Source organism: Odontomachus brunneus, unplaced genomic scaffold, assembly GCF_010583005.1.
Source record: "Odontomachus brunneus isolate Ranch 3 - 2012 unplaced genomic scaffold, Obru_v1 Obru_scaffold_288, whole genome shotgun sequence".
In the NCBI taxonomy this organism is placed as follows: Eukaryota; Metazoa; Arthropoda; class Insecta; order Hymenoptera; family Formicidae; genus Odontomachus; species Odontomachus brunneus.
The window spans coordinates 192,115-208,991 of NW_022639738.1; the positions used below are offsets into that span (position 1 = coordinate 192,115).

At 39.8% G+C, this 16,877-nt stretch overlaps 1 long non-coding RNA gene across 1 annotated transcript in view; it reads left to right on the forward strand.

The window, feature by feature from the left end:
• LOC116853216 overlaps positions 1-15,434 on the forward strand; it is a 37,800-nt gene extending 22,366 nt beyond the window's left edge. The window contains exons 2-3 of the long non-coding RNA XR_004379931.1: positions 15,114-15,151; positions 15,306-15,434. This is a non-coding gene — a long non-coding RNA (uncharacterized LOC116853216). The remainder of the gene's footprint in view (positions 1-15,113; positions 15,152-15,305) is intronic.
• Positions 15,435-16,877: the final 1,443 nt, after the last annotated feature.

Sequence of the window (16,877 nt, forward strand, 5' to 3'; positions counted from 1 at the left end):
CATTTAAAAAAATTAATGTGACCTTGACCTGACCTTCGCTACGCAACCCAAGGTCAAACTGATGTGATCAGTAAATACATCTTTTTAAACGCCACAACTTTTGTCTGAAACATTTTTTTGTAAAACTTATATTTTTCCTGATATTCGGGCGTCCCGGTACTTTCCGAACACCCTGTATAATAACATTTTTTTAAATATGTTCGTAAATCTATGCATTTTGCAAAGTATTCTGCTACGGCAATTAAAATATACAAAATCGCACACTACCATGCACGGAGCTGGATTACCTTTCGACATAATTTTCCGTAAAAAATACGCAATATGCATAGATTTATGGCCTGCCGAGATCATTTGAAAGACAGGTATGCCTCCATGATTATCAACGAATATACATTGATATAAAAATATTGGCGGTTTAAAATTTGAAAATCGTTTTATAACACCTCCCGTAGCGTCGATTGTCATAAAACCGTTAGAAATTTTCTTGTTTCGTGCTTTATACAATATTGTTGTTCAGCACTCCAATATATGCAGAAAAAATCTAACAAACCGATACTGTGAATAACGCCAGAATACTTTCCCTGCTTTGAAATTTGCAAAAGAAATTTAAAATCGAATTTGCATAGAAAAATCCGTGTTTTTCTAGTAAATTTTGCTCTTTTGCCTTCCGTAAAACAGCAGCATTGGGAATAATGGAGGATTCAACGTCGCCGAAATCTTTTAAGCGTTTGGTCTCCTGCCTGCGAAATATAATCCCATCTATTTTTTTATAAATTAAAACGTTACTGACAATTTTTCGACGTTTACCCCTCAATTGTAACTTTTTTTTATATAAATAATTTTCTTCTTCTATATTAAAAGCAGTGAAATGTATTTTGACGTCTTCGGATGGCTTACGCATTAACTTACCTAATACAGGGTGAGTCATTTTAATCGAACTAGGCAAATATCTCGAAAAATATGGAAGATACGGAAAAATATTTCAAACAAAAGTTATAGAGGTTCGGAGAGGGACATAAGATGGTGCAATTGGCTTGATTCTAAGGTGTTCAGGGCCATGACCTTAACAACATTTGTTAAGGTCAAGGCGATTTGAGGCTGTTCCTAATATTTTTATTCCTTCAAATTTTATAGTGAAAACCAAATTAATAATTAAAAATCATGGAGTAACATGTGGAGTCCGATTGACTCTAAAGGATCATTTGAAGATCACAATGCTATGATTATTAAAGAAATTTATTAACACGGATTTCACACGTGTGCCTCTTTGTGGCTCGACGAAGCATTGTGACCTTCATATGATCCTTTAGAGTCAATTACAGTTTTCGAATAGGCATGATACCTTTCCACTGTTCGCTCGAAAGAATTATGTCAAATTCCTTAGAGACTGAGTTGATGGAATTATTTTTGGTGATCTAGACGGAGCAAAAAGATATATTGTGGGAAACTTGCGTATCATTAACTTTAATATTGAAAGCCTTCAAAATTTTATCTTTGTATCCGCATCTGTTTTGATTAACGTATCACATATATGTGCTTTGGTGTCATGTTAGAATTAAATTCTTTCATCTCTTCTGCGATGATACGATATATTTCATGTCATGGTGCGTAAGGTTTACCGCTATCATCTATAGTGCGGAAGTTTAAATGTAGCAGGATGTCTAGCAATTTAATTTTGTCATATATTGTGGTGTCTGTATAGAAATGTTAAAGCAATATTATTATAAAGAAATAAAGAGGATATAATAAAGTTTAAAAAGTCTAGTTAATTTTTCTCTATCTTCACGAAAAAGTTCTTATCTAAGAGGATACCGATCAGAGATGTCACACGGAGGATGCGGTTCTACGGAAAACGACCACTTTGATACCACTCTGGTATCGTTGATGCCGAGTGAATGACGAACCGTGCTATAATGATAACGTCGTATATAAAAATCTTTTTGAAAACTTTTCGTATATATTAAAGTTTCTACATTTCATCGTAGAAGTAATGTTCCTTGAAATTTTTATCGACAGAGCACACACTTTCGGTATTTACAAGCTGCAAAATTGTATCTAATATTTACGATGACAATTCGAAATATCAAGTTTTACATTTTTTCTTTTCGTCACATATATTGAGCAATGCTCTAATTCAAAAGTTAAAGGCTCTTGAGAGTTTATCGAAACAAATAAGAATAAGGCAAATAAGAGCCGACTGCCGATCTTAAGGGCAAAATTTACAATTTAATAAAAGCTTGTGATATATTTATTTAAGTGTTACAAAAGTTCAGACGTAATATGGTAACACTCGGTAATACTTTCGGTAATACTTTCACCTTTGTCCGGTTTGTCTGTTGATTTTCGCCAGAACTCAAGAAGTTTTCCCTGATTTATGTGATCAGTCTTATTTTGGATCGGTGTGCTGACGTGCTGGTTTGTATGGTTTGCCCATCAGTATCTTAAGCTTCTTCTGGGCGACCCTCGCAGATGGTGACGTCTTTTTGCAGGCGATCGCGGACTTGCGGTGTTGGCCCTTGCTTGTTATTTCTGATAGTGGTCTTTTCCTCGGTGGCATCGGTCTTAGTTGCCTCGTTGGGTGAGTCTCTCCATCCACCTATCATACCCAACGAGAAAGGTTACGTCGATTCGACGTGTACTAGACGTCTATATGAAACGTCTATCTACCATCTACGTATAATCTAGATTAAGATCTATATCGACCTAAAAACGGTCCACATTTAGATATCTAATAGACCGTCATTTCGACGTCTTTTCGACGTCGATCAATAAGTAATTTCTTACTAGATTGTTTCATCTAGATTGTTCATAAAAATAACTAATTCCTAATTTTCTTTATGACTTAAAAAACTGCTGGAAACCGAAGATTGTCAAACACACGTTAAAACTTTCGCGAATCCTGCCTCGAAAATTTCGAATTCGAAGTGGCACCCATCCAACTTGACTGCGTTGCTTAACCTGACGATCGAGCGGCACGCGGTGTTCCAATGACTACAATGATGTTCTTACAATTTATGCTTATAAAATGTATATTTACAGTGTTCACAGTATATTATAACGTATCTAGTAAATACACGCATTGATTCGCCTGTCTATAAGGTGTAGTAAAAAGAAATCCATTATTTTTCCAATAGATGGCTTTAGTAATGTGTATCTCGCGTTGTATAAGTGCGATCGGTTTACGCTAGATGGCGTTAAAAAGATAAGATTTCATACTAAAAAAACTTCTCAGACAGTTTTGTGATTGTTTGACTCAGTATTGTTTGAGCGCGCGTCAAAGATGGACACCAGCAAAGAGAAAATACGCCATATTTTCATACAGTTTTTCTTCGATAAAGGCGAAAACGCAAGCCAAGCGGCTGAAAATGTGAATAGTGTTTATGGTCCTGATACTGTAACAGCCAATCACGCGCAATTTTAGTTTCGTCGATTCCGTTCCGGTAATTTTGATGTCAAAGATGCACCACGCTCTGGAAGGCCAATTGTCGAAAATGTCGATAAAATAATGGAAATCGTCGAGTCCGACCGTCATGTAAGCACTGTTTCGATTGCCCAGGAGCTAAACATTGCACAAAAAACCGTTTGGAACCACTTGAATAAGGCTGGATACAAAAAGAAGCTCGATGTATGGGTGCCACACGAGTTAACGCAAAAAAACCTCATGGACCGAATTTCCATCTGCGAATCGCTGCTGAATCGCAACAAAATCGACCCATTTCTGCAGCGGATGGTGACTGGTGATGAAAAGTGAGTGGTCACTTACGACAACGTCAAGCGAAAACGGTCGTGGTCGAAACACGGTGAGCCGGCGCAAACAGTGGCCAAGCCAGGATTGATGGTCAGGAAGGCTTTGCTGTGTGTTTGGTGGGATTGGCAGGGAATCATCCACTATGAGCTGCTCCCCTACGGCCAAACTCTTAATTCGGACCTGTACTATCAACAATTGGACCGTCTGAAGAAATCAATTGCCCAGAAGCGGCCAGCTTTGGTCAATAAGAGAGGAATTGTGTTCCATTAGGACAACGCCAGGCCATACACATCGATAGTGACTCACCAGAAGCTCCGGGAGCTTGGTTGGGAGGTTCTTATGCATCCACCTTATAGTCCGGACCTGGCACCAAGTGATTTCCACCTGTTCCTGTCTATGGCGAATGATTTTGCTGGTGAAAAATTCGCCTCAACTGAAGCTTGTGAAAATCCACTGTCTCAGTTTTTTGCCAATAGGGACAAGGGTTTCTATGAGAGAGGCATAATGGAATTACCTTCAAAATGACAACAAGTTATCGAACAAAACGGTGCATATTTGATCTAAATCGGATCATTCTAACTATCCTAAATGAAGCTTTCAATTTCATGCAAAAATAATGGATTTCTTTTTACTACACCTTATATTTTATTTAATATCTCTAAAGTTTATGTAGTTATTTGCAAAATGACTTTCAGTTTAATGTTTTCTTCCAGTTTAATCATTTCTTCCAATTTAATGTTTTTCAAGTAATCTGACATTCCTATCTTTGTAATACTATAATTGAATAGGAAATCTAAAAAAAAAACTGATGTTTTCGCTTAGAATAAATTTTTTATGCAAAACGCGCGCGATCTGAGTGTATATGAATTGGACACGGGGCAATTGGACACAGTCCAATCACAAGTCGCTGTTCCAAGGGACCCTACAAATGTCTCTAATCACACGGTGCTGTGATTGGCTGTGTCCAAATGCACCGTGTCCAAGTGCACCGCTCCCGCGCGATCTCTGTGAAAAATGACTTATTTATCGATGTTTTTTCGACGTCGTTCGATAAGTCATTTCTCACTAGGATATTCGGCGTCGATTCAATATCGAATAGACATCTAGAGAGATTGTAAATAATCGACAAAATAAAATTCCGAAATTTTATCGAAAACTCTCTTTTAATGATCAATATATTATGAATGGATTTTAAAACATTAGAATTTTCTCAAAATAGAAGACGTCTAAATTGCCATTTTTCTAGACGTGCATTTAGACTAAACGTAACTTAAACTTCTCCGACGTCGGTTAGACGTCGAATCAACGTCTACGTTCTCGCTGGGAAAATTCTGAAATTTTATCGAGAACTCTCTTTTAATGGTCAATATATTATGAATAAATTCTAAAACATTAGAATTTACTCAAAATAGAAGACGTCTAAATTGCCATTTTTCTAGACGTGCATTTAAGCTGCCAATACATGGGAGCGTTCCAGCGTCGAGCGTTAAAGCGTTAGCCAATCAACGTATCAGGTTCTAGAAGTATAGTTGTAGTTCTTGCGGAAAATGGCGTTGATTGGCCGCTTTAATGCTCGACGCTCGATGCTTCCATGTAAAAGTACCTTTAGACTAGACGTAACTTAGACTTCTCCGTCGGTTAGACGTCAAATCGACGTCTACGTTCTCGCTGGATACGGGAGTATTTTTCATTACATGCTGATCTTCCAGCTGTAGTAGCGAGTCCTACAGGGCCTGGGCTTCTGCTTCGCTCCAAGTTGTCAACAATATTTCGATAGTGTCTTCTATTTTGACGTCCATTGTCGTTAACTAGTGATCGCCCTTCTGATCCTTTTATAGCGAAGTTTGTGTGTTCATGTTTATCCCAGGTTGTTTCGTTTGTTGTTATCGTTGCCCCTTGGATACTAAGATTGTTATTTCTATGCCTGTTTGCTTGTGCTCCTTCGGAATGATATTGTCTGGTAATCAGCCATATCCGATTTGGATAGTGGTGTCTCTGTTCTGGTAGCGGTTCCCGTTGCGGCTGCCAATTTTCTAACCACTTGCGTAATTCGCGGTTGATATTCATCTTGGTGTATTACGTTGACTCGTTCACTGTTAAGCGCTTGTTTGTTTACGTTCTACTGATTCTTCGGATCGTGGATCATCCTTTTAATGTAGGAATTCCCTCCCTTAGGCTAGTTTAACCAGCAGAAAGAAATTTTTGTTGTTTACCTGTCGGAATTATCCGCTTTGAGGTCGTGCACGTGTATGTGCTTGTGTCATTTGTTGTTTTCGTCGACGAGGTCCACGATTACTGGCAAAATAATTCGTTTTACTGTTAGTGGTCCTATGTACTTGGGCGCTAACTTCGCATTTACGGCTTTTTCTTTACTCGACAGCGTATGCGCTTTCTTCCGTACGATGTCTCCGATTTCCGGTTTCTGAGGCCTTCTCCTCAAATTGTAATATTTTTCTTGCTTTTGGAAAGCGCGAGCCATATTGATTTTTACGAGTTCGTATGCCTCGTTGTTGTCGTAGATTTGTTGATGTTTCCGTTTGAATTTTATTTCGCTCAAGCTTGTGTGGTCCTGCGAGCTCTCTACCGTTATTTAGGTATGCTAGCGTGTATCCTGTGCCCTTGTTTCGTGCCGTATTGAATGCGAATTTTATCTGTCCTAGGTGTTCGTCCCAGCTTCTGTGGTCATTATCCACATATTGAACAATCATGGTCTTTATCGTCCAGTTGACTCTTTCCACGGGGTTGCACTACGGGGTTCATACCGGTGTCCATCTTTGTTGTATTCCTAGATCCTTGGTAATCTTCTTCATATTATCTGATTTGAATTGAGTCCCGTTATCCGATATTATTGTGTCCGGGCATCCGTGCCGGTACACGATATCTTCTAGGAAACCATGTACTATCGCCGTAGCCGTTGTCTGTTGTAGTGGTTTTATTTCGATCCATTTGAAGAATCGATCTTGTATTGTAAGGATGCAGATGTAACCCTTTTTTTTATCTCGGTATTTGCCCTTAAGGGATACCTGCTCCCACGGTTTTTGTACATTGGTTGTAGTTGCGATGCCTTGTGAGCCATGCAGTTTCTGCACTTCTTTATATATTGGCTAATGTCTCGAAACATTCCTGGCCAATAGTATAGTCGTACTATGCGGCAAATTGTCTTGGCGATCCCTAAGTGTTCTGCCGATGGATCGTCGTGATATCTCTGCAGTATATCTGTTCGTTGATTGCGAGGAATGCATCGTTTCCACTGGTTTTGACTTGATACCTCTTTGAAGTCGAGACTATGTAAAATATGTCTGTATAGATTGCCGTCTTTTAACTGGTAATCTGGATATAGCTGCGGTTAGTCTGTTACCTTTTATGTTTCTGGTTATACCACTGGTATAACATAGAAGGAGGAGGGCATACTAGGTGGCGACGGGACGCCATGCGAGATCTGCGTATCTTTTCTCGTTTCAGAGAGAGAAAAATATCAAAAACGCGGTTCTGTTAAGTCAGGACTCGAATCCGGGTCTTTCGCTTGTCGGGCGACTGCTTTATACCACTGAGCTACCTGACGCTCCACTCTCACGACACTCTCCTCTCCCTAGATAACGCTAAGAGATCTACTATTTATTATCGGCTGCATTGCAGCCCCTCTCCCCCTTAGGCTGGGTCGACAAAAATGACATTTCTCTGTATTAAATCGAATTCGCCTTATGCAATCGTTTGAATACTTCCCTCAATAAAGTTAGGTGTTGTTCGAACATTTTGGTGGCGATAATTATATCATCTAGATATACCTGTACATTCTCTTCAAGTTCCGGGCCTATGGTCGTGTCTAATAATCGTTGAAACGTTGCTGGAGTGTAATCCAAAAGGTATTATCTTGAATTGTTTTAGTCCTCTACCAGGTACTGTGAAAGCGGTAACAGCGTGGCTGTCTAGTGTCAATGCTACTTGCCAATAACCGTTCTTTAGATCCAACGTTGTGAGATATGTAGCTCCTCTCAGTTTGTCCAACGTCGCAGTTATTGGGAGTGTGAATAAGTTCTCGTCGTTGCACCATCAGATAGTGGTATAAAAATTTGTGTATAATTCAAGTTGATGACGCATCTATATTGAAGTTCTATAACCTATGTTTAAAATCAGTGCGTGTCTTTCCATTAACCTATAAAGAACATTTTCTTTTCGTAGCGGAAAACATGTCAAATTTCGTGCCAAATAAATCGTTTTTGCGGAGAATTTTACTGCACTACTTTATTCAGAAAAAATCTGCAGCTGAAGCACACAGAATTCTTGTAGAAACCTATGGTGATCATGCTCTGTCGGAAAGAACATGTAGAGATTGGTTTAACCGATTTAAAAATGGTGATTTTGATGTTCAAGATAGAGAATGCAGTGGTGCACCAAAAAAGTTTCAAGATGAAGAATTGGAAACATTACTTGCTGAAGATCCATGTCAAACGCAATCCGATGTTGCAAAATCATTAGGAGTTGATCAAACAACAGTTTCGAAACGTCTGACAGCATTAGGAATGATACAAAAGGAAGGATCTTGGGTGCCATACGAACTGAAGCCGAGAGACGTCGAACAGCGTCTTGTCACGTGTGAACAGCTGCTTCAACGTCAAAAAAGGAAAGGTTTCTTACATCGTATTGTGACTGGTGATAAAAAGTGGATATACTACAGTAATCCCAAGCGTAAAAAATCGTGGGTTAAGCCCGGCGAAGCAGTAGCATCAACGCCAAAGCGGAATATCCACGGTTCCAAGCTCATGCTCTGCATTTGGTGGGATCAGCTGGGGGTAGTGTACTACGAGCTGCTCCAACCAAACCAAACCATCACAGGAGATGGCACAGGTCACAGGTTTCTATCGACGACAATTGATGCGTTTGAGCCAAGCATTGAAAGAAAAACGACCGAAATATGAGCAAAGACACGATAAGGTGATTTTGCTGCATGATAACGCTCGGCCGCATGTCGCGTCACCGGTCAAAACATATCTGGAAACGCTGAAATGGGAAGTCCTACCCCACTCGCCGTACTCTCCAGACATTGCGCCTTCTGATTACTATTTATTTCCATCAATGACTAACGGCCTGGCTGAGCACTTCACTTCGTATGAAGAAACGAAAAAATGGATCGATTCGTGGATAGCCGCAAAAGAAGTGTCGTTTTTTCGACGTGGAATTCAAATGCTGCCAGAAAGATGGGAAAAAGTAGTTTCCAGCGATGGGCAGTACTTTAATTGACTTGTTTTTCTATTATTTTTTTTAAATAAAGATTTATTTTCACAGAAAACGGCGAGAACTTATTCACACTCCCAATATTTGCGGTAAGGGATAGGCATCCGTTTCGGTTACTTCATTGACCTTTCTGAAGTCGATGCAGAAGCGGTGCTTCCCGTCCTTTTTTTTCACCAATACAATAGGTGAACTCCATGGACTTTGTGATGCCTCAATTATTCCAGCTTTTTCCATTTCGTCTACCTCCTTATCGATTATGTTCTATATTGCTTGGTTCCTTGGCCTGTATCGCTGTTTTATCGATTCTGTTCCTGGTTTCACATGGATCTTGTGTTGTAGTATTTTTGTCGTGCCCGAATATTTTCGAATTTCTGCAGGAATCGTTCTAATCTTTGAGTTTCTTTGGCTGTGCGCGGTTGCATGCTTTCGGATATTATACATGTTCTTCTTTGAACTCTTTGATGTCTGTATGTCGGTGGTAGTAACGTTATTCGTAACTTTGCCAATAGGTCCATTCCAATTAGGCTTTCGAGGTTTGGTATGATGTCGAAGATGCCAATATTGTTTCTTGTTTATGGTAACTGGTAGATCTACTTCCTTTTGAATCCTTATGCTTGCTCCGTTCGCCAGACGTATTGTCTTATTTCTTTTACGAATCGGTTGTTGCCACTTCTCCGCTAACCTTGCGGTTTTCTGATTTATAAAGGAGATTTCGGATCGGGAAGTAATGCGGTAATCGTTGTCCTGTATATCTTAATTTTTACATGAGGGCGCGGTGTATATATTATTCGCGGTGTTTCTGGAACCGAGGCTTGCCCTATTGCTCTTCGGTTCATGTGGCGTTTCCCGGACGTGAGTGGCAGTCTTTTGTAAAGACTCCGTTTTTTCCACATTGAAAGCAGAACTTTTTCGGAGGTTGTCGACAAAATTTCCTGGTATGCCCCCTTTGTTTGCAATACCAGCAACGCGGCGTTGTATATTATTGCCGTTGCTGGGGTTTGCGATACTGGATGTGTATTTACACGGAAGTTCCTCCTTTGTTGCTCAATGTCTTCTATTTCCGTTGCCTGTGCTCTTAACTTTTCTGATGTATGTATGTATGCTCTCTCTTCTAATATATAAGGTGTAGTAAAAAGAAATCCACTATTTTTCCAATAGATGGCTTTAGTAATGTGTATCTTGCGTTGTATAAGTGCGATCGGTTTACGCTAGATGGCGTTAGAAAGATAAGATTTCGTACTAAAAGAACTTCTCAGACAGTTTTGTGATTGTTTGACTCAGTATTGTTTGAGCGCGCGTCAAAGATGGACACCAGCCAAGAGAAAATAAGCCATATTTTCATACAGTTTTTCTTCGATAAAGGCGAAAACGCAAGCCAAGCGGCTGAAAATGTGAATAGTGTTTATGGTCCTGATACTGTAATAGCCAATCACGCGCAATTTTGGTTTCGTCGATTCCGATCCGGTAATTTTGATGTCAAAGATGCACCATGCTCTGGAAGGCCAATTGTCGAAAATGTCGATAAAATAATGGAAATCGTCGAGTCCGACCGTCATGTAAGCATTGTTTCGATTGCCCAGGAGCTAAACATTGCACAAAAATCCGTTTGGAACCACTTGAATAAGGCTGGATACAAAAAGAAGCTCGATGTATGGGTGCCACACGAGTTAACGCAAAAAAACCTCATGGACCGAATTTCCATCTGCGAATCGCTGCTGAATCGCAACAAAGTCGACCCATTTCTGTAGCGGATGGTGACTGGTGATGAAAAGTGGGTCACTTACGACAACGTCAAGCGAAAACGGTGGTGGCTGAAAAGCGGTGAGCCGGCGCAAACGGTGGCCAAGCCAGGATTGATGGTCAGGAAGGCTTTGCTGTGTGTTTGGTGAGATTGGCAAGGAATCATCTACTATGAGCTGCTCCCCTACGGCCAAACTCTTAATTCGGATCTGTACTGTCAACATTTGGACCGTCTGAAGGAATCAATTGCCCAGAAGCGGCCAGCTTTGGCCAATAGGAGAGGAATTGTGTTCCATCAGGACAACGCCAGGCCACATACATCGATAGCGACTCGCCAGAAGCTCCGGGAGCTTGGTTGGGAGGTTCTTATGCATCCACCTTATAGTCCGGACCTGGCACCAAGTGATTACTACCTGTTCCTGTCTATGGCGAATGATTTTGCTGGTAAAAAATTCGCCTCAAGAGAAGCTTGTGAAAATCAATTGTCCCAGTTTTTTGCCAATAGGAACAAGGGTTTCTATGAGAGAGGCATAATGGAATTACCTTCAAAATAGCAACAAGTTATCGAACAAAACGGTGCATATTTGACTAAATCGGATCATTTTAACTATGCTAAATAAAGCCTTTAATTTTATACAAAAATAATGGATTTCTTTTTACTACATCTTATATAATTTTAATTCTGGCGACATATTCTCGTATATTTGCTCTATTTGATCTCGTCTTGAGAATCTTTCTGCTTTTTTCATAAGTGTCGCTAGTTCTGTGGCGTATTGCCTGAAGGGTTCGTTTGCTTGCTGCAGACGCCTCTGTACCTTTATCTTTAGTTGTGCTTTATATCTGTAGGAAACATATTATCCACGAAATGCGTTCGTAAAATCGCTCCAATCTTTCCACGATCTCTTGTTTCTGTACCAGTGTAAGGTACTTCCGCGTAATAGTTCAGGTAAGCCTTGTAACATTTGTTCGTCTGTATATTCGTAACTATTTTGCAGCTCTTCGATTTGTTCTAGAAAAGATATCGGATCTCTCCCATCGAATTGACATTCCCATTTGCGTATCTGATTTATTATTTTTGCAATTACAGTGGGGTCGTTTTTATGTACCATTTTCGCTTTTCGGCTTGTTTCTTCGTCTTCTGATCTATTCGGGAATAATTGCGGATTATCGGTCACGTATTTGCTCAACTTCCCTCTCAATTCGTCTAGGGTGCCTTTTGTGGACAGTTCTAGCTCTGCCATCCGCTGAATTATTTGGTCTTTTATTAGTGCATATATCCACTTCATTTTTCATGCTCCATTTTTTCTTTTATGAGCCTGTTTTCTTTTTATTCTTTATTTGTTCGGGCGCCAACTTGTAACGCTCTTGCGTTTTGTGCAGGATAGACTTAGTCGGTACGATCCAAGGTTAGGCTTAATAAATTTCAAGCAGTGGTATAGGTATTAATAATTATAAATTGTATTCTAAGATAAACGCTATTTACAAACTATATACAAGTATAGCGACGCTGTAGGGGTGTGGTCGCGTTTTTGCTCACGTCGTGAATCTAAGTTTACATCGCGATGTCAGTTGCCCGCGTCCAAGCCGCGAGCGGTTCACGGGACGCGGTCGGTGTGGTTTCGCAGTCTTCTATCGCCCGCTTCGTGAGTCTGTGTACTCAGCGGGATTTAAACGTTTGTTGATACCGACTTTTAATCTAGTTGGTTTCAGAACGGTTGTCGCGATTCGCTTCGCGATCGGTACACGCAGTATGCGTTATGCGGTGCCGGAGCGGTTCGTTTGCGCGATGATGCGCTAACGTCGGTTACGCGTATTCGAGAGCGCTCCGATGTATCTCACCGATGTCGAAAATTTTGATCGCGTATTCTGCGCTTTCGCAGTATAGGGAAACGGGTTTAGGAACAATCTAGGAAACGGACGTAGCGTATCCAACTTGGTCGACAGACGGTCTAAGAAGCGGATGTCGACGTCGCGTATCCAACTCGATCGACGGGAATGGTCTAGGAAGCGGCGTTGACGTCACGTATCCAACTCGGTCGACAGGAACGGTCTAGGAAACGGTGTCGACGTCGTATATCCAACTCGGTCGACGGGAACGGTGTAGGAAGCGGTGTTGACGTCGCGTATTCAACTCGATCGACGGACAGTCTAGGAAGCGAATGTCGACGTCGCGTATCCAACTCGGTCGACGGGAACGGTTTAGGAAGCGGTGTCGACATCGCGTATCCAACTCGGTCGACAGGAACGGTCTAGGAAGCGGTGAGGTCTAGAGGTTTGCAACAAGTTCTGGTCGGTTGAGTGTCTCAGCGGAACTCTCCGACGGATCTCTCCCTCAGCCGTTTTCGTGTCGGCTTTTATACTCTAAATTCAGATACAGCTTTGCTGTTTTTGTTTTCGCGGATGGTCGGCGCTTTGTTTTTCGGTGCTTCATTTCGCGGTTATTCGGTGAAACAAAGTAAGTGACGATCCGTCTTTTGTTTTCGTTACTGCCCTTTGGCGTCACATATTTATAATATTAACATTACAAAGGTTCATTGCTCCAAAAATCGCATTTCAGCATTTTCCGGCAAAATGACTGTATCTTTTTACAGCTGTACTGGCGTCAATAGTTCAAGAAGTATACACTAAACCATTTATTATGGTAGAACTAGTGTAAGCGATATTTTTCATAGCAATATAGTGGAACTCACCCTTATAGAAATATCATACTGAGAATCATTGATTAATTACATATTTTCAGTATTAAAAGTACAATATTTAGTAATACTCTGTGATTCAAATACAGCTTTTAGTTCTCAAGTATTTCAATATTTTATGTTACAAATCCAACCTTATGATTGATTTCAATACTTAAATATTGATATGTAATAGTTCGTCCAGTGATAAAATACTTACGCAGAACATTGTCAATATTTAAATACTAATATATAATACTTTGCCAAGTAATGAAATACTTACGCAAAGTACTGTTAAGATTAAAAGTATTAACCCAGACAGCATACAATATTAGTAAGATATTAGATAAATATTTATAAATATTTATTTTGAATTACTTTTTTAAAATGTTATACATTAGGTGGTAAACTTAGTTCCTGCGGCTGACAGTTAGATGACGTTAGTTGTAAGTGTAATTTATTTTGACATTTGAAATTGGCTGCATTTTAGAGGTTAGACATTTGTCAATAAAATTTAGTGCGAAGAGATTCATTTAAGCGGGCAGTGCTATTTTTTCTTTTGATTAAATATGGAACGTAATAAGTTGTTTTTTCGACATGTGCTGCTTCATTACTTTGACTTGAAAAAAACTGCAGCTGCAGCTCATAAATTGCTTTTCGAAGCTTATGGCAATTATGCTCCATCGGAAAGAACATGCCAAGTATGGTTTCAGCGATTTAAGAGTGGTGATTTTGATGTCAATGATAAATAACGCTCAGGCCAACCGAAAAAGTTTGAAGATACCGATTTGCAGGCATTATTGGACGAAAACTCTACTCAAACGCTCCAAAAATTGTCTGCAGCATTAAATGTTACTCCGGTGGCTGTTTCCAAACGTCTACATGCAATGGGAAAAATTTAAAAGGAGGGAAAATGGGTACCACACGAATTAACCGCAAATGCCATTGCGAATCGCTTAAACATCTCTATTTCTCTGCTCGCCAGGCAGAAAAAGAAGAGTTTTTTGTGGCGCATAGTGACTGGCGATGAAAAATGGATATACTTCGATAATCCTAAACGAAGAAAATCATGGGTAGACCCTGGCCAACCATCGACATCCACACCAAAGAGAAATATTCATGGCCACAAAGCAATGCTTTGCATTTGGTGGGATATGCACGGCGTCGTTTATTATGAGCTACTCAGACCGAACGAAAGTATCACGTGGGATCGATATAAATCACAATTAAACCGTCTGAATGAAGCATTGTTGGAAAAAAGGCCAGCAGTAGCCAGCAATCGACGTAAAGTCATGCTTTTGCACGACAACGCTCGACCACACGTTGCCAAAGCCGTCAAAGAAACACTGATGCAGCTCGAGTGGGAAGTTCTCCCAGCGTATTCACCAGACTTAGCTCCTTCGGACAATTACTTGTTCCCGGTCGATGCAATACGGCTTGGTGGATACACACTTCAGAAATTACGAGGATGTGCGAAAATGGATCGACGAATGGATTGCATCAAAAGACCAATCGTTCTATCGTCGCGGAATCTACGCGTTGCCCGAAACATGGGAAAAATGTATAGGTAGCGAGGGAAAATACTTCGATTAATGTATTTTTTGCTTTTGATGTCGAAATAAATGAGTTTTTTAAACAAAAAAACCGCAGGAACTAAGTTTACCACTTAATACATAATAGTAGTAGATGGTGATGTCTGTAACTTATTTCTGCTCTAGGGAAGTGACTCGGAGAGGTATTATCGGAAACACCTAAGGTTTGTTCGCGTCGCATGCCCCAACGTGCTCCTACTCGCTCCAACGTACTCTGATTGGTCCGCGTGGTGACGTGAGGCAGTCAGAGTGAGTTGGAGCACGTTGGGGCATGCGAACAAACCTCCAGTGTGTCATTCTCTCTTTCTCGTTCCGCAGCCACTCCGCAGCCACGCGATATGGAGCGAGAAAAAGGGAATGACATTGTCTCTCTCGCTCGGCGTGAGTGCATGGCCGAGCGCGCGTACTCACATGGACAGATAGAAGCATCTCTGTGTGAGAAGTGGAAGGAATAAAACACCAGTGCGGCCGGGCAAGATTTCCCAGCTCTGCCGCCCAGGCGGGCGAGCGAGCGCGAGGGCGGGTGGGAGAGCAGTGTGTATGTGTGTGTGTGCGCGTGCGTATGCAAATGAAAGTAACACATACGTAACGTCACATACGTATATACGTGTACAGTTTATCATATTTCAATAGATAAATTAATTTAGGGTTAATTTCATAACATTTACATTTTCAAAATTTTAAATCCGAATATCTCCGAAACTATATGCGATCCCTATATAGTTGTATAGGAAAAAGTTACTCAGAATTCCATCCTCTATAACATATTTCAAAAAGAAAACAATCGGAGATGTGTATCCTTGTATGCAGTTTTACCAAATCTTTTAACGATACGAAAAATTCAGTTTCTCTCATTTCATTAGTATTTATCTTTTTTGTAACCTAGCATACAGCTTGCGTAGAGGCCTTTACTAATTTTTTACAATGTCTACATTTTTAGTATATAGTAGATTCATTATTAGTATATAGTAGATTCATTAATTTAGAAAGGCGAAAGGGGGGGTGGTTTTAACACTAATTGGATAAAATGTAAATTAATCAGAAAACCAAGAAATAAAAAAAAATGGAATCTGTTTATGATCTTTAATTGATAATAACTTTTTTATGATTAAAAAAGTTATTGAGTAAAATATAACATTTGAACAAAAATACGTTGGCAACTAGTTTGGGGAGTTCGGGGGGTTCGGGTAGCGAAACTCCCCCGAGGGGAGTTTGGGGAGGCAGGGAAAGGAGTGAGAACTATATTAACAATTTTCCTGCAGAATAGGATTCTGATTGCATTTTTGTAATAAAGAAGTAAAGTGGACCTTAATAAAAGAGTTTTCATGTGTGGGTGCGTGCGTGCGTGCATGCGTGCGTGCATACGTGCGTACGGGCGTGTATGTGTGTGTATGTGTGTGTGTGTGTGTGTGTGTGTGGTCGCTGATTATAAATATCCAGAAATTTGTTAGATGTGAAATATAACTTTGTTATTTTGTTGTATATATTTATGACGTTGCTTTATTTTTTTGTGAGGATGTCTTCTATGAAGTTGACCTTTAAGTTTCTAACATTTAAAACGGAGACGAAATTACAAGCATCAATTTCAAACGTTGCTGATCTAGTTAATGCGTTGCAAATTTGTGAAAACAATCAAAAAAACATTTTTGGAAGGTTTAAACTTCTATTTTCTCGGAAACTTAAAGTGATGGATAATTCTCGTGGTTATATTCGTATTCAACATATCTAATTTACTAAAGAATGACTCAAAACATAAATTTTAAATAAATTTATAAATTTTGCTAAAGTACAAAATCTTGTGACATAATGTTATTATATATATATATATATATATATATATATATATATATATATATATATATATATATATATATATATATATATATATAT